Raw genomic sequence first — 23,550 nt, forward strand, 5'->3', positions numbered from 1 at the left:
ATAAAACAATGGAAAAACAAAAGTAGAAAACATAATATGTGATCATGATATTGATCTTGGACAATGAAGAGGCATTTTGAGGAGGCAAGTGACAAAATTATTAAAAAATTTCAGTCCATGTGTGCATTGTTGATGAAAAATGCAAGATCCAAATAGAATAAAATGGGCCATAGGTTTGTAGCCCATATATATATATTTTTTACTTTTCTAAAGCATATACATGTTATAGCATGCATGCACTTTGGCTCGAGCTCCAAAAGCCTTAGGGTTAGGCTTATGGAGCCCAAGCCAAAGTGCGTGCATGCTATAGCACATGCACACTTTGGAAAGGTTAGAAAAAAACTTTGTGTCATGTTTTCGGAACCACAACTTGGTGCACATGCTCTGCTTTCATTCTTTCATGCATGCAACTAGATTATTTTATGTGGTGATGGTTTACATGGTGATAGTTTACTTGGTGAATTAAGTGTAAAGTATTATTGGTTCATGATTTACCCCTACCCTCTTAGTAACCTTGCCCACCTTATATTTCCAACAATTGGTATCAGAGCATTTGGTTCTTACATAACAAGTTTAACAACTTAAGAAAAAAATAGAGACAATGATGTATACAGGCTAGAAAATTCTATTAAGAATGGAAATTTGGATATGGAATTGGCCATTGGAAAAATCAAGAAAGAAAAGGGTCATCTCTCTCAATACTTTCAAGGAAGGAAGAAACTAGTAGTATAATTGAATGACAATCTCTACATTGATGACTTATGCCAAGAGAAAAGTTTAGATGAAGATAATGCAACAATACAAGAACTACATGAGAAGAATCTCACTCTTCAAAAAGAAATTAGAAAGATGAAAAGAGATCAATAAATCCAATCATTTAGGATGTGTGAAAAAATGGAAAAAATGGACAAAGCTAAAGAAGAGAAGTGATCACTTACTGAAAAGATTGAAGAGAAAGACAATGAAATTCATCAACTATCCCTTCAGCAAGTAGATTGGATTGATCAATTAGTGATGTAAATCAAGAGCTTATGAACCTAAGATTAGAGAATAAAATATTGTAGAATGATATTAGCACTGGAAGGAAAATTAGTGAAAGGACGTTGAAATATCAAGAAAGCATGAATCAAATGAATAAGAAAAGTCAATATAGACATAAATGTTTAGGATTTCTAGAGAAAAGAAAAGAAAAATTAGGTGAAATATATCTCTATAAAATCTCAAAGTAAGATAGAATGTTAGTTCCTCATATCTAGACTAAATCTAATGTCCTATGAAGACATAATGTGTGGGACTACGATTATAGTCTATAAATTCTTGGATTTGGTTCATCTAAAATTATAACACAACAAAAAATGGTAAAGGCGATGACATTGTTTTGGGTACTAGTAATAATAGCAATGTCATTGGTAGTGGGCATGGCAAGTAAGGATCTCGATTAATTATTGCATTTATTATTATTATGATTATCATCATCCTCATTGCTTACTTCATTATGACCATTTTGGTTTTGATTTTGATTTTAACTATGCAACTTTCAATGCTAATTGCACTAATTTGTGCCTTACCAAAATTGATTATAGCACTGACCAGACAAATGTGTGATACAATCTTGGAGATTATTGGGATAGAAAGGGATCATGCATGAACTTTTATTTCTAGCTGCTTGATGACTGTGGAAATGGTTTTGATTACAATGAGATCAGAGAGTGTGGTAATGGGAGGGGATATTGGATGGAGTGAGATGATCTTGCTCCCAACTCACACTCCTAAATTTTATATATAATTATTACTTTAAGTATGATCCTAAAATTGAAGAACTTCTATGTCAAGAGTGTTTATCCCTCTAACCAAGTGATCCACAGTCCTGTTAAATGCCTTGAATAGGTCTTTGCATGGATCTAGCTATTCTCTCTCTCTCTCTCTCTCTCTCTCTCTCTCTCTCTCTCTATCTCTCTCTCTCTCTCTCTCTCTCTCTCTCTCTCTCTCTCTCTCTCTCTCTCTCTCTCTCTCTCTCTCTCTCTCTCTCTCCCAACCTATTTCTGACAACTTTCTCTATAAAATTGAGGAATTTGACATTCTGGGTCAAGGCTGAACTTTTTGATCAAGGTAAACCTCAACCTTAGCCTAGGTGAAGGATGACCTCGTACCTAACCTAAGATCTATTTTTCAAATTTTGGGAGTTTTGGGACAATGGGTTCTTGAATTTTTATTTTACCACTTCTAGGTTGGTCATTTTGGATTTTGGAAAAATACTCTTAAATTAAATTTAATCTAGGTCCATTTCTAGGGGTTAAAGTTAACTAGGATTTAATGCTTCCATGTCGACCTTCTCTAGGAGTTTGTGCCCTAGATCACTATATGATGAAGCCTTGTTCATTGATTTTCTCATCCCATTATTATGCAAGCACTACTAGAAATTTACCAAATAAATGACTATGTGACTAAAAAATTTAGTCACGTGACTAGAAGTGATCAAATCCTAGTAAGATTTTATATTCTATAGGTATATGTGACAAAATAAATGACCTTTCTAGTCATCTAATAGAATTAAAAGGTTAGAAAAAGATAAGTGACTAAATGAATAATCAAATAGATGACTAAACTATTGGTCACTAATAGTTAGTCACCCAAACAAATGACTAAATGAATAATTGATGATTCTTTTATCATATTAATATATTCTTAAATTTTTTTATAACTCTTATTTCTCATTCATAATAAAAATGTGTGATATTAATACATCATTATTTGTTAACTTCCTTGAATGTCCCCTGAACTGAAGTTGAACTAGAAACAATCTCAAAATTAGCTTAACCTCCACTCTCAAAATCTATCTATCAACTCTTGAAGAAAACAAACATCCTCTATCCACTCAAAAGAAAATTCCAAGTCTACCTATGCATATCAAAAATATTAATTATCAAATACTTATATTATAATCTCAGGATATACATTTAATATATTTTTGTATTTTGTAAATGGTGAGAAGTAATATTTAAATAATGTTTTATATAATCAGTAATGGTCATAGGTGTTTTGACTAGCATGCTTTTCATATAGAGAATCATAGTGTGATCACATAATTCTTCCATTATCTTTACTCGCATATATAATTTCTACATGTGATACCATTCTAGACATTGTTTGTTAAATTTTTTTTTGCTCTTTTAAATCTTAGGTTAGTATTCATGAGAAACATCATGTTGCAGGACTCTTTTGGCAATGTGTTAATGTGTACATATCATTTGGCTCAAGAATAGATTGTGATTATTAAAAATGTTACAAAGAGGCCTTGTGAACTACAATTAACTACTCTTGTTGCCAAGTAAAAGAAAAGAAATCAACCCATTACACAACCATTTTATGGTAAAGCATTATATTCTTGATAAGGCATCAAAAGCTTCAAAAGTTTAATTGTCGCAAGTACTCAACTCTTGTTGCAAGCACATAACTACTATGTAGTCAATGGTTCATACTCAATGTTAATTTAAATAAAGACAGTAAATATAAATTTTAATATATTTTATAATTATATATAATATTTTGCAATTATATATATTTTTGTTGAGCAAGATAATATTAATGAACATTTTTCATATTAATTGTTCATTTAATGAGTTAGATTAGGCTATGTGATCATTTATAAGACATTCACATTTCTTATACATTTTTAATTTCTTTATTATCATGCTTATTTTAAAATAAAACTATTAGTTTTAAATTTTAAAAAAGAAGATTTTAACATCTAAATTTCATACTTGTTAATAAATAATTTTCTTAAATAAGTTAGATTAAAATATGTTAATCATTTATATGTTTAAAAATATTACCATGTTTAATTTTATTGTTTTTATTATGTTATAAAATTAAATAAATTTAATTTAATTTAGAAACAAACTAATATTTCAAAACAATATCAAGTTATGCCAAATTTAATTTAAAAGATATGAAAATTTATAAATCAAATTCAATTAAGAAAAAAACTAAATTTATCTAAATTTATTTGAGAATCATAAATTTTAATTTTGAATACTAAATGCAACACATTATTTCTAATAAATTATCTTTTGTGTGTCATAAAATTAGAGAGTATGACACACATTGTTTCTAATAAATTAACTAGAAATAATGACACACATTGTTTCTAATAAATTATATCTTATGCGTCATGAAATTAGAAAGTATGATATAAAGATGCTTTTAGATTTTTTAGTTTATTTTTAAAGAATTAATATTATAAATATATCTTAACAATTTATTGAGAAAATCTGAGATTTTTAAAAGTTTATGAAATAGAAAGATTTGTTTGAAAATTTAAAAGTAATTAACATCAAATATTTAAATCAATTGTACTAAATATCATAACGAAACCCTAACTCTTAAAAAATTAAAACGGAAACTTAATTATAAAACTTGCTTCTCAAATATTTCTATAATTAAATTCTTGTCATAATCATATAATTTTTCCATTGTTGCCATATAATTTTCGTCCAATTTATTACACCCATCTGGTGATGATAATACTTGTAAATGATTATTTTGATGAAAATGTCAATTACAACTTTTTATGGCCGAAATCTTGGCATGAGGCGATGCAGGTATTTTTTTTACAAACCTAGATTTCTTTATATTTATATTTGTAATTTTTTGCATTTTTTATTTGGAGATACTTTGTTAAAAGAAATTCCAGGATGGAAAACTAGGGTTTGTTTGGCTGGGAGCAAGATTTATTTCACAGGGTCTATGTCAAACAATTTGAAAATATCATGTCTCATTAAAACTGTCAATCATTTCATCTTCTACACTTGAAGATCCAAAGAGTTTAGATTGAGCATTTAGAGATTTGACCTGAAAAGGCACGTGGGTATTTGGGAGTAGCCATACAATCGGGTTTGCAAAAAATTCAAGCCGTTGGAGAGCATAACTTTTCATTTTTTCAAAAAATTAAAAATCATCCTGTTTTCCCAACATTTTACGAAGAGTTTAATTATATTAATTAATTGAAAAGAGAGAGAGATTAATACTCAAGAAAATTCAAACTTCCTCTCTTCCCATACTTTTTTCTCTCCACGTACTAAAACTTTTAGAGAGAAGTACGGGTTAAGGTTTAAGTTTGAGTTTCCACTATCTCTCCTCCCATTTTTCTCTCTCCACGTACTAAAACATTTAGAGAGAATTACAGGTTAAAGTTTCAAGTTTGAGTTTCACTTTTTCTCTCTCCATGTACTAAAGTACTCTCTCTCCCCGTACTCCAACTTTTTGATCTAATCCTAACCTGAACCTCCCAACCCAAACTTCAACTTGAAGCAATTCTCGACTGGAAATGAAATTCATAGATGTTTGGAGTAGTAACAGGTACACTGGTTCTTAACGACAAAGGAGTTCAATTTGTAAATATAATTAGGATTCCTCAACAGTTTCAGAATTTTGTTGAATATAAAAAGAGGGCGACGAAGATGGTTGGAGTTGCTGCAGCTAAAAAAACTTGTTGCAGAAGGTCTAATGTTGATTACTCTGGGAGGAAATGATTACGTCAATAATTACTACCTCATTCCTATCTCAAGGAGATCCATTCAATATACATTCACCGGATTATACTCAATTCACAATCTCAAAATATGAGAAATATCTCAGGAAAATGTACAAATTGGGAGGTAGAAGAGTGCTGGTGACATCAACAGGGCCATTGGGGTGTGCTCCAGGTGTTAAGGTCACCAGATCTCATAATAGAGAATGTGCTGTTGAACTTCAAAATACTGCTTCACTCTTCAACACCTAGCTGAGATTTGTGGTAGATCGAATCAACAATAAGAATTTTGCTCAGATTTTCACCTTTGCCGATAACTACAAAATGAATATGGGCCTGTTCAACAATCTTGCAGCATACGGATTTGTGAACACAACAAATGCATGTTGTGGACAAGGGAATTACAATGGAGTCGGCCTCTGCACTGCCGTTTCAAATCTATGTACAAACAGGGATGAATATTTGTTTTGGGACAATTACCACCCCTCTAAGAAGGCCAACAGAATCATTGTGGATGAGATTTATAACGGTCCATCTTCCATTATGAGTCCTCTTAACCTTAGCCAGATGATGAAACTAGATGACTGACTTTTTCCCTGAACAAAATACAGTTTCCTAGAATGCACTGATTGTGAGATACATTCAAAATGGATATAGTGGAGAGGTATTGAGTATCTTCTCACAATTGCATCAAGTGGGTAGTATTTTTGGATCTTTGGATGATTGTACAATCAACAGTGACTTGATTAGACTCCTTGTGGTCCTTTCTCTACCACGAATGCTATTCCAATGGTGAAGAAAAACTAGCATCTATATCCTCTATATTGGTAGGAGATGATGCCGGCTTTATGCTAACAGTAGAGAGAGAAGCTGGATTGCACAAAGAGATTGAGTGGCCAATTAAATCATTATTTTAAAAATCAGAATACCAGAAAAAAATTGTTGTTCTGGCTCAAGCACTCTTGATGATGATCATGGTGATAGCAATTGTATGTTTGTTAATGGGTGTGGGAATTTTTATTTTAATTCAACTCTATATAGTTGAACGGGATTTCAGAAGAACATATAGGTAAAAGAGAAAGTTCCTTCAAGTTCTCCTACTTATTATTCCATTAGTTATGGTTAGACATGAAAAATTGGAGTTGTAAAAGTTAGAGTTGGTTAGGAACCATTTCCAAGTAGTCCAAACTCTAACTTTTTGGGTAGTTACGAACCCGAAAGTTGGTTATTCTAGATTGGCTATAAATTTTTGGAGATCAATGTAATAAGGGACTTTTTGGGCTTGGATACAGGGGAACACTTATGCTTTGATCATAAAGAATTTTTTTGAAAGGGTGTACAATTGTTGTTTTTCTGTAATCAGTTATTTCTTTCTTTCTTGGTGCAAGAAATAAAAGGAAGTACATTTAGCATTCTCTCTCTAAGGAATCTAGATTGTTAAAGTGTTGATTCATCTGTGATTACTTTCATGGTATGATGTGAGTGTTTGTGGATGGTTGAATTGGCATTGTGTTGGTGAAAGTTCTCAAGCGTAGTCCTTGATAGCTCTCATTAATAGTTTACATCATTTTAATGAAAAATTTGAAGGCATGTGGTGCATTCACTATCAATGGTTTTCCTTCCTATTTTCTAAGTTCTTCTTATCTTTATTGAAAAATCTAAAATTTCATCTTACGAGGGAGCTGCCCCTCTAAACATAGAGTAAGGGCCGAATATCAAGGGCCTATCCAACTTTTGTGAATGATTTTCCACATACACTCCATTGGGAAATTTCTACAGTGAACAATCTATTTACCAATAGATTTTTGGCGACTCTACTTGGGAGACTGAATAGAAAGATTGACAGTTGCCTATAATGAAGCACAATGGTGCTTCCGCATGAGAACGTTTTTCCTATTCTCCAACCGAACCTTAGCTTTCAAGACATCCAAGAAGATATCATCTCAAACTTGAACACTTTAGCCTAGAGGTGTAGACGATGTGTACAGGAATATCATCAAGTTAATCGAGTTCTTGAAGAAGAAGAAGAATTCGAAGAAATCTTGCGAAGAGCCCCTATTGGTCAGGGTGTTGTAGTTATTGAAAGAATAGTGGTCATTCGAAGAAGAAACAAACAGAATCTTGGTCATATTCAAGGGCAAATAAATAATAATAACCATTAAGCTGGCTGATAAACCATACATGCAGGTTGATAGACAAAAGGGTTTGGTAGACGAATATTTTGAAGCCCTTTGAAAGTTAGATTTTAAGCCAGTTACTCCTAAGAAAAGAAAAAGGTCAAGTCTGTTAGTAGGTTTACTTCGCCAACCAAGGCTACTATTTCTCCTATGGCCTTTCAAGCTTTGATTCTGCCAGGTACTCTTGTACCTTTAGCTATAAATTTGTAGCCCTTGAATATCATTCTTCCGACTATGGCACATCAAGCACCATAGCCACTAGTCCCATTGGGAGCTGCTATTGGTCCTCTAGATTTAGGGAACCAATTACATGACTTGCCCGTTGGTTCTCGAAAAATTCTTCCCAAGTTTTTTGGTAATGAAAAAGTCACTACTGATCAGCATATAAGTGCTTTCTTTACGGCAAGCGGTGTTCTTGCAATCCAACATGAAGATGTTTCTATCCATCATTTTGTTGAAACACTCACTAAAGCCGCAGCTGAATGGTTTGAACAGCTACCAGCTGGATCAATTACGTCATGGGTAACTTTGATTCAAGCTTTCGAGAGGAGATTTAAGACTGCTAAAGATGAACATTTACTCCTTTCCTAGTTAACTTCAATGAAGAAAGAAGTTCATGAGCCAATGCGAGAATTCATTGCTCATTTTAATTAGACAGTGAATCGAATTCCTGTCAACAAAAGACCCACTAAAGAAAATCAAATGACTTTCTTCATCAGTGCTCAACCTTCTGATGTAAGCTTTCAAATACGAAGGACAAGACTTGTTAATCTAGCAGCCACACAAACTTTGGTTATTGAGGTGGAAGATGACTTGCTTAGTTCAGGAAAATGGAGTTGTGATCTACAAAAGGGAAATGGTTAGCAAGCTCCTGTCTCTACCACTGATCCTTTATATAAAAAATTGGCTAATGATCTATTACAGCTCAAAAATTAGTTGCCTTCTAATCCTCCACCTTTGCATCAAGATATTCCAAGGAGGAATTATATGTCATATCAACAAAATAGACAAACTAAGTGGCTACCCCAATAAACACAAAGATTGGCCATCGAACATCCCTCATCATCTGGTAAGCAAGCTTCTATGTGTGATTTTCATCTAACAACAAATCATGATGGTGTGAGATGTCCTGAGATGGCCAGATTCATGCAAATGCATTTGATTGCAGAGAAGATAGAAGAATATGTGGCTCCTGAAGATGTAACAGAACTCACTATTGGGACCTCTTCTATTAACTTTTTGGAATATGAATCTGATGATGAAAAAGCTGAAGATATTAACAATCATTCTTCCAATGTGGCTACACCAAGTTGGAGACAGAGATTGGAAGAAAAGTGGAGTAAACAAGCAAAGGAAAAAGCTTCTGATGAGACTGCTAAGAGGATTTTGTCCCATAAGCATACTCCAGAAGAGCCTTCACAAGCGAAGGAAATAGATAAGTATAAAATGTCTCCCATTATTGAAGATTCCTTTGATTTTATTGATCATTGTAAAAAGACCAAAGTGCAAATTTCTCAATTAGACTACCTAAAGGCCAACCCTCATCAATTAGAGAGGTTGATCCAATGTGTTGGTAAAGGAAAAAGTTCACCTGAGATCACTATCAATCATGAATCAGGAGTTTCTCTAGAAGTTGAAGATAATTTGGAAGGGCCCATGTTGGAGAAAGAATCTTTTGTTGCAACGTCCTTGCCAGATAAACCTGAGCCTTTCTATGTTTCTCTTTATATAGCTGGATGCAAGTTAAGTAATTGTATCATTGATTTCGGTGCATACGATAATGTTATGCCTTCAAATGTAGCACATGCCTTAGGTCTTTCTCTGAATAAACCTTTTGGAAAAGTGTATTCTATGGAGGCAAAACAAGTTCTACTAGTTGGCTAGTTAAAAGATGCTCAAGTAGCACTTGCAGCACATTCTGAGAAGAAGTTAAAACTGAACATCCTGGTTGCTGATATTCCTGCTAGTTATGGGATGCTTTTGAGTAGAAGGTTTTGCAAAGATCTTGGTGGTGAAATCAAGATGGACATGTCTCATGCCCTTATCTTGATTGGAAATAAAAAGGTTAAGCTTGACCCTAAAGCCAAAGCTAAATATATAGTTTTGAAATCAAATGATCCAAGAGCTGAAACATTGTATGTTGATACTGGGCATGCAACATATATGATGACTTCCACTGAAGAAGATGTAACTGAACCTCTCATTCCTGATATAACCAATGAATTATGGTCAATGGAATTTTATGAAAGTTCTTCCTCTTCTAGTTCAGGTGCTGGGATAGTGTTGATATCACCCCAAGGAGAGAAATTTCCAAAGGCTTATAAGTTAGCTTTTGAGACCACCAATAATACCGCAGAATATGAAGCTCTCCTACTTGGTCTTGAGTATGCAAAAGAAAAGGGAATCAAGAAACTCAAGGTATCAGGAGATGCAAAATTAATTGTCAACCAGGTGCGAAGACAATACCAAACAAAGAATGCCAAACTGAAAGCATATAGAAATAGAGTGTGGGATGAGATTGAGTATTTTGATGCTTTTTCTTTATATGCTATCCCTCGTGAACAAAATTCTAAAGTAGATTGTCTCATAGTCTCTGCATCTCTACTTATTCCTCACCCTGAATTCAACAGAGATGTTTATACAGTAGAGATGATTCATAGACCCAGTGTGCCTGATAATGATCGACACTGGCAGGTTTTTGATGATGATGGGCAAATAATTGCATTTCTCAAAGGAAGGCCTCCATTTTCAGACCTAAAATTTGAAGGATCACATAATCATGATGGATTCAATTAGAAAGTAATGTTATCTCGAGAGGATTAGTCACCCTAGAGAGTCTTTTTGATAAAGAAGATAAAAGGAAAGAGAAAGCTAAAGAAACTAAGCCTTCTAATTGTTCGGGTGATGAGAAAGTAAATATTGGTTCTGAGGAAAATCCCAAGATGGTCCTGATAGAAAAAGACTTGACATCAGAGGAGAAAGAAGCATTCATGAAATTATTGAGAGCCTACCAAGACATTTTTGCTTGGGGTTATGGAGATCTAAAAGAATTCATGGATGGGAAATTTAAACATCAGATTCCTTTGAAACCTGGTTCAACTCCCTTTCAGAAAAAGCAAAGGAAATTCAGTCCTAAGGTAGCTGATGTTATTTGTAGTGAAGTTGATAAGATTCTTAAAGCAAAGATTATTTATCCCATTCACCATTCAACATGGGTAGCCAATATTGTTCTTGTCAGGAAGAAGAATGGTGAGATAAGAATATGTGTAGACTTTCACAATTTGAATCAGGCATCACTTAAGGATAATTATGGGCTCCTTGTGATGGATCATATTTTCCAATTGGTATCTAGCTCAAAACTGATGTCAATGCTAGATGGCTTCTTCGGTTATAACTAGATCAGTGTCGCACCTGAAGATCAACACAAAATAACTTTTACAACTCCATGGGGTCTGTTTGCCTACAATCGTATGCCGTTTGGTTTGATAAATGTTGGGGCCACCTTTCAAAGAGCCATGGATCATTCATTTGAGGATTTCAAGAATAAGATCATTTTGATGTATCTTGATGATCTTACAATGTTTTCAAAACAGAGAAGAGATCATGTGCATCATCTAGAAGCCATCTTACATCGATGTCGAACTCAAGGCATCTCACTGAATCCTAAGAAGTTAATATTTGGGGTGACAGAAGGTAAACTACTGGGGCATATTGTCTCCAAAGAGGGTATTCAAATAGATCTTGAATGGGTGAAAGCTATCCAACAATTGTCACTTCCCATGAGTAAACCAGGAGTCGGGTCTTTCTTTGGGCAGATAAACTTTATAAGGAGATTCATACCAGACTTCTTTGAGATAACAAAGTCAATTTTGGATATGATGAAATGGAATACAAATTTTAAGTGGACCAAATAAGGTAAGGCTTCTTTTGAACAAATCAAGACTGAAATTGCTAATGCCCCTACCCTTTCTTATCCAGACTTTTCTAAGGATTTTCATTTGTATTGTTATGCATCCAAGAACACTTTATCTGCTATACTTACCCAACTTGAAAAAGACAATACCGAAGCCCCAATAGCATTCATGAGTATCCCTCTGAAGAAACATGAATTGAAATACTCTTTGATCAAGAAGAATGCTTATGCTCTAGTTAGAGCAGTGAAACAATTCAGGTTTTACATTCTGAACTCTCACTCTAAGGTGTTTGTTCCTAATTCAGCAGTGAAGAGTATTCTAACACAACAAGAAATTGGTGTCAACAAAAGGGCCTCTTGGATAGCTAAAGTACAAGAATATGATCTTGATATCAAACCTACAAAGCTTTTCATGGGAAAAGGTTTATGTAAGGCAATTGTAGAAGGATCTTCTAAAGGTGAAGAAGAGATGAAGAAAAAAATGCCTTTAGTTTTATTCATTAGCAATGTTGATGATTGGTTTTCAAATATTGCCTACTTTCTGACATATGGAGAATGCCCTACTCATTTATCACCTACAGAGAAGAAGACCTTGAAATTGAAATCTGCGAAGTATGTTCTCTGGGGTGACACTTTATATAAGAAAGGGATAGATGGTACCTTTCTGAGATGTGTAGATTCTGAACAAAGAAAGGAGTTACTTCAATTGTTCCATAATGAAGCATGTGGAGGTCATTACTCAGCATCAGTAGCGGCTTACAAAATTTTAAGGAATTTTTTTTACTAGCCCAGGATGTTCAAGGATGCAAAAGAATGGGTTAAGAAGTGTGACTCTTGTTAGTATTTCAAAGGAAGAGTTCAATTAGCAGCATTGCCATTGAAGCCAATAGTGATTGAAGAACCCTTTCAATAGTGGGGTTTGGATTTCATCGGTCTTGTCCATCCTTCTTCCACTTCCAAACACACTCACCTTTTGATGGCCACTGACTATTTTACAAAGTGGGTCGAAGCTATTCTAGTCAAACAAACAACTTTAGAAGTGGTGTGCAATTTTATTAAGCAAAATATTTTGGTTAGGTTTGGAGTTCCTAAAAAAATCGTTACTGACAATGCTACCATCTTCTCCTCCCAGGAGATCTCCTCCTTTTGCTATCAATATGGAATCATTCTCTCTCACTCCTCAGATTATTTTGCCCAAGGGAATGGTCAGGTAGAATCAAGTAATAAAAATATTATGACCATTGTGCGGAAATTGATAGATGTCAATAAGAGATCTTGGCATAAACATCTGTATGATGTACTTTGGGCAGATCAAACCACTAAGAAGAGAGCAACAGGATTATCTCCCTTTGAGATACTATATGGAACTGAACCAACTCTTCCTCTTCCTCTAGAATTATCTGCCTTGAAGTTACAAAATGCTATTGAAAATCCAGAATTCAAAGCTGCTATTGAAAAATGAATATTATATTTGACCAAGTTGGAAGAAGAGAGAGATCTGATTGTGGATAGAATTCAGGAACATCAAGCCCATGTTAAGAAGTTATTTGATAAGAAAGCTAAGCAAAGGGTATTTCAAGAAGGTGATCTTGTCTTGCTTTGGGATAAACACCGAGAACCAAAGGGCTTACATGGAAAATTTGACTCCTTATGGAGAGGCCCTTTCCAAATTAAAGAGGTATGTGGAAAGAACTCTTTTATTTTGTCATACTTAAGTGGTACTCAGTTGCCATTGCCTTACAATGGGCAACATTTGAAACACTATCATCAGTAAGGTGTCCAGTCTGCCACCTTGTACATATCTTAGCTAGGAATTTTTGTTGTGCCTTTTTTTTCTTCTCAATTCAGTTGTGTTCTCATTTTTGTTGTGCTTAGTCCCTTTCTCTTGGATTTATCTCCTTTTGGGGTGACTCTATAGCCCTTGTGATAAAGTACTATCATTTCTTAACTCTGGGTTCTTTCAGTGTCCTGTATAGTCCTTGTCCCCAGATAGAGCCAGCTGTTTTCCCAACATTTTACGAAGAGTTTAATTATATTAATTAATTGAAAAGAGAGAGATTAATACTCAAGAAAATTCAAACTTCCTCTCTTCCCATACTTTTCTCTCTCCACATACTAAAACTTTTAGAGAGAAGTACAGGTTAAGGTTTTAAGTTTGAGTTTCCACTCTCTCTCCTCCCATTTTTGTCTCTCCATGTACTAAAATTTCTAGAGAGAAGTATAGGTTAAGGTTTTAAGTTTGAGTTTCCACTCTCTCTCCTCCCATTTTTCTCTCTCTACGTACTAAAACTTTTAGAGAGAAGTACGGGTTAAGGTTTCAAGTTTGAGTTTCACTTTTTCTCTCTCCATGTACTAAAGTACTCTCTCTCCCCGTACTCCAACTTTTTGACCTAATCCTAACCTGAACCTCCCAACCCAAACTTCAACTTGAAGCAATTGTCAGCTACAAATGAACTTCACAGATGTTTGGAGTAGTAACAGGTACGCTGGTTCTTAACGACAAAGGAGTTCAATTTGTAAATATAATCAGGATTCCTCAACAGTTTCAAAATTTTTTTGAATATAAAAAGAGGGCGGCGAAGATGGTTGGAGTTGCTGCAGCTAAAAAAACTTGTTGCAGAAGGTCTAATGTCGATTACTCTGGGAGGAAATGATTATGTCAATAACTACTACCTCATTCCTATCTCAAGGAGATCCATTCAATATACATTACCTAATTATACTCAGTTCATAATCTTAGAATATGAGAAATATCTCAAGAAAATGTACAAATTGGGAGGTAGAAGAGTGTTGGTGACATCAATAGGGCCATTGGGGTGTGCTCCAGGTGTTAAGGTCACCAGATCTCGCAATGGAGAATGTGTAGTTGAACTTCAAAATGCTGCTTCGCTCTTCAACACCCAATTGAGATCTATGGTAGATCGACTCAACAATAAGTATTCTTCTCAGATTTTCACCTTTTTTGATAGCTACAAAATTAATATGGGCCTGTTCAATAATCCCGCAGCATACGGATTTGTGAATATAGAAAATGCATGTTGTGAACAAGGGAATTACAATGGAGTTGGCCTCTGCACTATCATTTCAAATCTGTGTACAAACAAGGATGAATATTTGTTTTGGGACAATTACCACCCCTCTAAAAAGGCCAGCAAAATCATTGTGGATGAGATTTATAATGGCCCATCTTCCATTATGAGTCCTCTTAACCTAAGCCAGATGATGAAACTAGATGACTGACTCTTTCCTTGAACAAAATATAATTTCCTAGAATGCATTGATTGTGAGATACATTCAAAATGGATATAGTGGAGAGGTATTGAGTATCTTCTCACAATTGCATCAAGTGGGTAGTATTTTCGGATCTGTGGATGATGGTACAATCAATAGTGACTCAGTTAGACTCCTTGTGGTCCTTTCTCTACCACGAATGATATTCCAATGGTGAAGAAAAAATAGCATCTATATCATCTATATTGGTAGGAGATGATGCAGGCTTTATGCTAACAGTAGAGAGAGAAGCTGGATTGCACAAAGAGATTGAGTGGCCAATTAAATCATTATTTTACAAATCAGCATAGCACAAAAAAAATGTTGTTCTGGCTCAAGCACTCTTGATGATGATCATGGTGATAGCAATTGTATGGTTGGTCATGGGTGTGGGAATTTTTATTTTAATTCAACTCTATATAGTTGAATAGGATTTCAAAAGAACATATAGGTAAAAGAGAAAGTTCCTTCAAGATCTCCTACTTCTTATTCCATTAGTTATGGTTTGACATGAAAAGTTGGAATTGTAAAAGTTAGAGTTGGTTACAAACCATCTCCAAGTAGTCCAAACTCTAACTTTTTGGGTAGTTACGAACCCGAAAAGTTGGTTATTCTAGATTGGCTATAAATTTCTAGAGATCAATGTAATAAGAGACTTTTTGGACTTGGATACAGGGGAACACTTATGCTCTGATCATAAAGAAATTTTTGGAAAGTGTGTACAATTGTTGTTTTCGTGTAATCGGTTATAGCTTTCTTTCTTGGTGCAAGAAATAAAAGGAAGTACATTTAGCATTCTCTCTCCAAGGAATCTGGATTGTTAAAGTGTTGATTCATCTATGATTACTTTCATGGTATGATGTGAGTATTTGTGGATGGTTGAATTAGCATTGTGTTGGTGAAAGTTCTCAAGCGTAGTCCTTGATAGCTATCATTAATAGTTTACATCATTTTAATGAAAACTTTGAAGGTGTGTGGTGTATTCGCTGTCAATGGTTTTCCTTCCTATTTTCTAAGTTCTTCTTATCTTTATTGAAAAATCTAAAATTTCATCTTACGAGGGAGTTGGCCCTCTAAACACAGAGGAAGGCTGGATATCAAGGGCCTATCCAAATGTTGTGAACAATTTGCCACATACACTCCATTGGGCAATTTCTATAGTGACAAATCTGTTTACCAACACATCCTAATTGTTCATAGTTTTGAATTTTTAACTTTGGTTGAGTACTAATCCTTTTAAAAATGAATTATGTTCTCGAATTCAAAGTTAGTTGAATGAATCTTACTACATAGACAGACTTTGTTTTCATCTCAATCTGCATTTTCTTAACATCTAACTTTGAAGTTGTTTTAATTTCTCAAATTTAGAGTCTACAGATGCTGCTACTATAGGGTCCAGGGAAATTTTTCAAGAGATGAAACCATACTCAGATGTTGAGTCATAAATTTGGTCACACATAAATGAGAAATCCAATTCAAAGATGGTGGAAAAAGACAAAATAGATTGTGGAAGAAAATTGGAAGTCTGTATGGATTTTAGACCTCTGATTATCTATAGTAGTGTGTTTATTTGCATTAAATTCATACAATAGAAGGAGAAAGTAGTATTTAACATTGCATTGGTTTTTTTGCCTATTTATTGAAACACCATCACATGGCTATGTAGTAAGACCAAGCTTGGTATTGTAGCTCCATTTGATGACAACATGTGTACTCTAATATCTCATAAATAGTAAGAATTCAATAGTTATAATTTAGTAAAATACACATTAATTATCTAACAGATTAAATTCGCTATTAATTTGAGGAAGTATATGAGATAATGTATGGCTCTAACAAACAAAAGTATTGTACAAATTTTTACCTCTCTGTTGAAAGCAACATAAAAGTTCATTTAAGTCATAGGAAGAATAGGAATTTTAATCATTTCAAAAGATCTAACAATTTTTTTTTTGTAATTTCTCAAGTTCCAAGTCTAAAGATGATTCTACTATAGATTTTTGGTGAAGCTCTCAAGCCAAACAACAATACTCAATTGTTGAGCCAAATGCTATGATAGGAATTGGGTTGCACATAAATTAAAAAATCTAACAGAATCAGAGGATACAATAAAGATTAACCATAGACTTAAAATGAGAAATCCAACATAATTGGAGTATAAAATTGATACTAAGGATATATTTCATGGACTTTGGGTAGTTGGGTTGTTTAGTGGTATAACTCTCAAAGATAAAAATATTGTGCAATAATTTTTATAGTAGCATGGCTCTTTGCATATAAAATATACAATACAAGGACACAACATATCATGTAATGGGATACTGTGTATGGACCAAGGGATCTGTACAGACAATCAAATTTAACATTTTATTTATTTTACTACCTATTTATTGACATATTATCACATAGCTCTATAATAATACTGAGCTTGGTGTCATAGTTTGGTAAAGCCTTTTGTCACTAATATATTTGAGGTTTACTTCATAATGCTCCTCCCTTAAAGATTATTTTACGCTCTAAGAAAATAGATGTGGATGCTACTATGAAAGCATTCAAGAAATGAGGTTATATTATACAAAAACGATAGTAGTGAGGTAATTCACAGGGAAGTATTTGGGGTGTAGCCTTGGAAAAGCTTTAAAATACAATAGGAAGAGATAAGGACTATAGCCAAACTGAAGTTCACTTTCATTTCTCCTCTATCTTCATTCTACTTAGAGAGTTGAATAATCAAGCTTTCTCATATCACATTTCATGTTGGTTTTCATGATTTTGTGTATTTTGTTTGTGATTTTATATCTTCTGATTATGTTTCCATGTTATGGATAACTAAGGTCAAAGTTTTAGACTAGGCATGACACTTGAGTTCAAGCTATGAATAATCTAATGATTTTTGAAGATATTTAATACATGAACATATTTAATTCAGCTAATCACTAGTTTTATCTAATATTTATTATGATAAGGTTTTATATGTACTGAAAAACTAATATAGAGACTTAAATCTATAAAACATTAAAAATCAATAGACAAATGAGATTGAGACTGGTAGTTTATAGCCAAAGCATTGCAGACCCTTTCTAGGTCATATTCAGTTGTTTTGGCTGTCACATATTTATATTATTCATGATTAATACACAAATGCAAATAGATAGGGAATTTCATGACACAAAATGAAACATTAAACTAAGGAATCATTTATTCTACCATACATAGAGATTGAACTCACATTATTCACATTAAATATGTCAATTTTGTAAAATTTCCAATAATAAACAAAGTAAATGGTTTCAGACTTTACAACATCAATAGGCATCATGTGAGGCAAATAGAATTCACTATGCACTAATTGGTGGATTCAATGAACAACTACATTGTACACTATGTATTTCTTACTACTAGATATAAAAGATGAGCTTATAGAAGTTGAATATTTTAGCTTTCCACTTGTATCAAAAACTTTGTTACCATGTACCATTTAGTATAATGATAGAATAAGAAAGTTTTCATAATTACTAATACAATATTCACAACTTTGAATTTCTATTTAGATTTTATAAGAAACTATATATATAACCATTTTTTGGTCCTTAGCTTTCCAATTGTACCAAAATAATATTTCCATGCATGAATGTTGTTATGATGATAGAAAATAAAGTTTCCCATTTTCATCAAAAGAATTTTAAATAGGGTTTTGAGTGAGTATATTTGTCTCATAATTTAATGCTTGAATTTTTATAAGAAATAACTGTATCTAATCATTTTTTTGTAAAAGAAACATTTTTCTAAGCAACATAATTTTGTATTGATTCATGTTGGCTTTGTTGCTTTTGTTAGGATTTAAACATCATTAGCTCTGGTTGATGCAAAAAAGACAAGCATAAGTTAATTAAGAATGATAGAGATTCCCATATCAGCTAACTAAGTTGAAGTAGAATGTTAGGAATAACCACTTGACTATAGAATGCTATTAATCTATAAGGCTATTCTAAAGTAGAATTCTAAAGTGTATGCATAGTCCCTTTTCTTACTTTTTCATACGAATTAGTGGTATTGGAGAAGATGATCTCTTTTCCACACATTGTCTAACAAGACCAAGTCAAGGAGCCATGTCTTATAGTAACTAATTTCCTAAATAAAGATCACACGTTGTGGTAGGTCAATTATTATTGTGACTTCTCAACGTCATCTGTTGATTAAAATAGCAACATTTATTTGTCCTTGTCTAATCATCACTTTTGTGTTGCATAATTATTAAAACTTAGTTAATAATTGTATTAAAAAGACATTTTACCTCTAAAATTAGTTAATAATTTTATTTTAAAAAGGCTTTTTACCTCTAAATTTAGTTAATATTTGTATTGAAAAGGTTTTTATACCTCTTTCTTGTTCTTCCAAGTTATTCAATCTTTCACTTCAACTTAACCCTGAAAGCTTTACACTAGTGACATGAACTTTGGCACATTGTGTCTCTTGTTGAGATAATATTCTTTGGACATAACTACTTTTTTTTTTTTAGGTTAATAATTTTCTCTCAATAAATTAGGATTGTACTCTATCCTTTAGCTACAATACCTCTTATGTTCTTCACTTATATCTTATTTGTCTTCATGAAATTGTTAGAGGGGTGACATATGATACATGGTATATTTATTAGTTAAAGGGCTCTAGCTTAATGGAAGAGCACCTACATTGGAAGTAGGAGGATGGTGCTTCAATTCTATCATGCCCTAATATGATTAAATAAACTACCAAAAGAATTACATAATATACTATCAAATATATTACAAAATAAACTACCAAATAAAGTATCAAATAAATTACAAAATAAAATATCAAATATACTACTACATAAACTACCAAATTAACTATCAAATGAACTACCAATTATATTACCAAAGTTACAAATTATGCTACTACGTAACAACAATAAATGGCCAAAGAAATGATTAAAATAGTTTAGTCATAATTTTGATTATGAGATAAATGTCTGGAAATAAACTACCATTAGTCACATGATGAAAATTAGTCATATATCTACAAGTTTTAGTAGTTTACTTAATCATATATTGTTTCTTTTGTACTAGTGAAGCATCCACTTTCTATGAGAGAATCTACTATCCATCAAGAATTCTAGAATTCATGTGTTCAAGCATTCAATTCCTCAAGGAGGTCCATTATTAGCCATTGAAGGATTGAATCTCTATGGGGCCCTCTTGTTGAATATTTCTCCATCTATATTCATCCAAGCCTATTCCTATGCAAAGATACATTCAAGATTGGTGTTGAAGATTTAATGCAATTGATTTGAGAAAACCTACACACATTTCTACATTCATTTGAAGCATTCATACTCAAAGTACCAATGTTGAAAAAGCCATGAAAAAATCACAGTACCAAGTATCTCCATGATCACTACTATAAAACATAAAGTCTACAATAACTTTTATAACCGCATAATTACTCAAATGAGAAGTATTGTCTAAAAATGTATAAGAAGGGATTTGAATGCTGGTAGTACAAGCATCATCAAGCCTAATTATGGTGTTTTTCTTGAGTTTTCAAAAAAAATCATGCACCCTATCTTAAAGATGCCATTAACGTCATTCCCATTCTCAACTATTATTAAAAGGTGATGTAATAGAATTCCATTTACAGTATTCTAAAAATTTAGAGCCTAGAAGAGATTGAACACAAAATAGTAGAGAGAGATTGAATCTATAGAGAAGTGTTGTGAAAGTTTGAATTTAAAAATGGCACAAGTGGAAGGAAAGTTGATTGCATAGGTGAACGTTGAGGAAGATTCTCATGAAAATAAGTAGAAAAAATAAAGATATCCAGTTAGTATGCAGAGGAATGATTTTACCTTCTACCAAGGTCCTCAAATTATTAAACAATTAATTCATATATTTTCAAAGACTCATATAGTTCCTATAGAGATGCAACAAAACTAGAAACTAATGACAATGAATTATTCTAGAATTTCTACAATAATAGGTTCTATGAGCCACTCATCTCAAATCCCTTGAATTTTTTAGGAAAAAATGATTATGCCAAAGGTAATTATCGATGTAGATTTGGTGTTGGCCTTGGTAAAGGCATACAATCCTTTAACGAATGGGTTCCATAAAGAGGATATTAGTGTTCTATGCAAATTCAGCAATGAGACATACATAGAAGTCTTTGACCTTGGAGGACCTATTCTGAAGATCATTGAGCAAGAAAAAATAAATGAAATCTTCAAGAAATAGAAAAGATTCCTAACTAGAAGAGTTATGCAAAGGCATATTCCTAAGTTTAGAAAGTAAAAGGGTGAGCCCCCTAAGAAGGAAGGAGACTTTATGCCCTTGGAATTCTTTAGTAGGTATTTTCAATACATAGTTTTTGAAGTAGACAAGGTGATAAGATTGGATGACACTATGAATTCTCCTAGCAATGTATTGATCACAACCCTAGATATACAATATTTTTACCATAATATAGGGCATGATTTTGTGACCCATGTAATAAGTGTTATGCAAAATGAAATTAAAGTTATAGAAAAGGGAGAGATGGGAAATTTCAAACCCTACCATTATTCATTATTGATACATGTCATCCTCTACAAGAACATTAGGCATGTGTTAGTCTTTATTTTATTGAAGGGGTAGAGGAGATTGTAGAAAGAATTCTAGTTTAGCTATGGATGAAAGTATTGAAAAGCTTCTATCCTTATTCTAATGCTTTATCTTTCCACCTAATATGCTCCTGCATTATATTCTTGAGGTAATTTGAGAAGTGACTATCATGTCACAAGTGTTTAGAGGAAAACCAAGATGGTGAATCTCCTCCCTTGATAGCCATGATAAATCCTCTACCAACCTCCCTTTCTATTTGACTAGGTATTTTTCATGACTTCTATTCCTTGTACTTTTTCCAACACAAGTGTCTATTATCTCCTTAATCTCTTTTATAGCTGAACTAGCTACTGGAATACTGTACTATGATTCTACAACTTCACTGCCATTACCTACTTCATTATACTTTGCTAAATCTAAAATAATAAATACTAGTGAAATATTCAATTCAGTAGGAAACTTCACTTCATAAGCATTTACAAAATCATGCCTTTTCACTATCTTGCATAGTCCAAACTTCTACATCTTCAACTTACTATATGTATCCACTAGAAAATACTCTTTTCTCAAGTGAACCATGACTTCATCTCCAATCTAAAATTCCTTATACCTCCTTTTCACATCTACCTTAGCCTTATATTGTGTGAATTCATATTTATAATGTGTTTCCTCACCTCCTCATGGATTTTCTTCAAATGTTTAGCAAATTCTTCTAGTTCAACACTACTTATCTCTCCTTTATCCAACTACTTCAAGCATTCCTAGGAATACTCCCATATACAATCTATAATGGTGATTTACCAATACTCATATTCATAGAATTATTATATGAAATTTATTCTTGTGGTAAAATCAGATCCCATCCTTTTGGCTTAGCTCCATCCAAACATCTTAGCAAGTTTCCCAAACTATGATTCACAACTTTTGTCTATTGATCAGTTTGTGGATGATGTGATGAATTGAACTTCAACTCCATCTTCAATTTCTTCCACAATTTATATTGTAAATACCAAAAAACATTTGATATCTTGATTTGATATTATACTCTTTGGAAGACCATGTCATCTCACCACTTCTTTGAAAAATAACTCTGCCACATGAACAACATCACTAATCTTCTTGTAAGGAATAAAATGTGCCATCTTCGAAAACTTTTCAACCACAACAAAAATAGAATCATGCCAATGTTGAGTTCTTAGTAATCTAAGAAATAAACCCATGCTAAAATCCTCCCACAACTTCTTTGGTATAGATAATTGTTGATACAACCTTGTATTCTGATTCACTCCTTTCGCCATCTAACATACTCTACAACTTTGCACAAACTTCTTCACATCTTGCTACAACTATGGCCATTAATAATTCTTAGAAACCAAAGTAATGGCTTTATCTCTACCAAACTATCCATCCAATCCTCCACTATGCTTCTCCTTGATGATATTATCTCTAAATAAACTTCTAGGAATTGACAACTGGCTTCCTTTGAACAACATATTATCTTGGATCATGAAATCCAACCACTTTGTCTTGTTAAGTGTAACAAGTTCTAAACAAGCCTTCTATGATTCACCAAAATTAGGATCATCTAGATGCAAAGAATTGAGTTTCTTGAACCCAACCACCTCTATATGAATTTCTATCAACAAAAGCTTTCTTCTACTAACAACATTTGCAACTTTGTTAGACTCCTCACTCTTGTGTTTCAAAAAAAATGTATAACTCTATAAAAATTCAACCCACTTCAAATTCTTTTGGTTCAATTTTCTTTGACTATTTAAGTATTGCAAAGCTTGATGACCAATGTATCGAAAAAACTCCTTAGGAAGAAGAAAATATCTCCACTTCTTCAATGCTTGAACTATAGAATAAAATTCTTGATCATAAAAAGAATATTTTCTTTTTTCATCATTCAACTTCCCACTAAAATAAACATTAAATCTACTTTCTTGGCTCATAAAAACTCATATTGTAGTAACACTAGCATCAGAGGCTACTTTAAACACCTTGTTAAAATTAGGAAGTACTAGAACAAGTTTCTCAGTA

At 33.0% G+C, this 23,550-nt stretch overlaps 2 pseudogenes; both read left to right on the forward strand.

The window, feature by feature from the left end:
- Positions 1-5,339: 5,339 nt before the first annotated feature.
- On the forward strand, positions 5,340-6,118 carry LOC149558675 (GDSL esterase/lipase At5g33370 pseudogene; annotated as a pseudogene).
- Positions 6,119-9,729: 3,611 nt separating this feature from the next.
- LOC149558676 (GDSL esterase/lipase At5g33370 pseudogene) lies at positions 9,730-14,860 on the forward strand (annotated as a pseudogene).
- Positions 14,861-23,550: the final 8,690 nt, after the last annotated feature.

Source organism: Cupressus sempervirens, chromosome 5 (genome assembly GCF_028749045.1).
Source record: "Cupressus sempervirens isolate cs-2001-9-10 chromosome 5, ASM2874904v1, whole genome shotgun sequence".
Taxonomy (NCBI): Eukaryota; Viridiplantae; Streptophyta; class Pinopsida; order Cupressales; family Cupressaceae; genus Cupressus; species Cupressus sempervirens.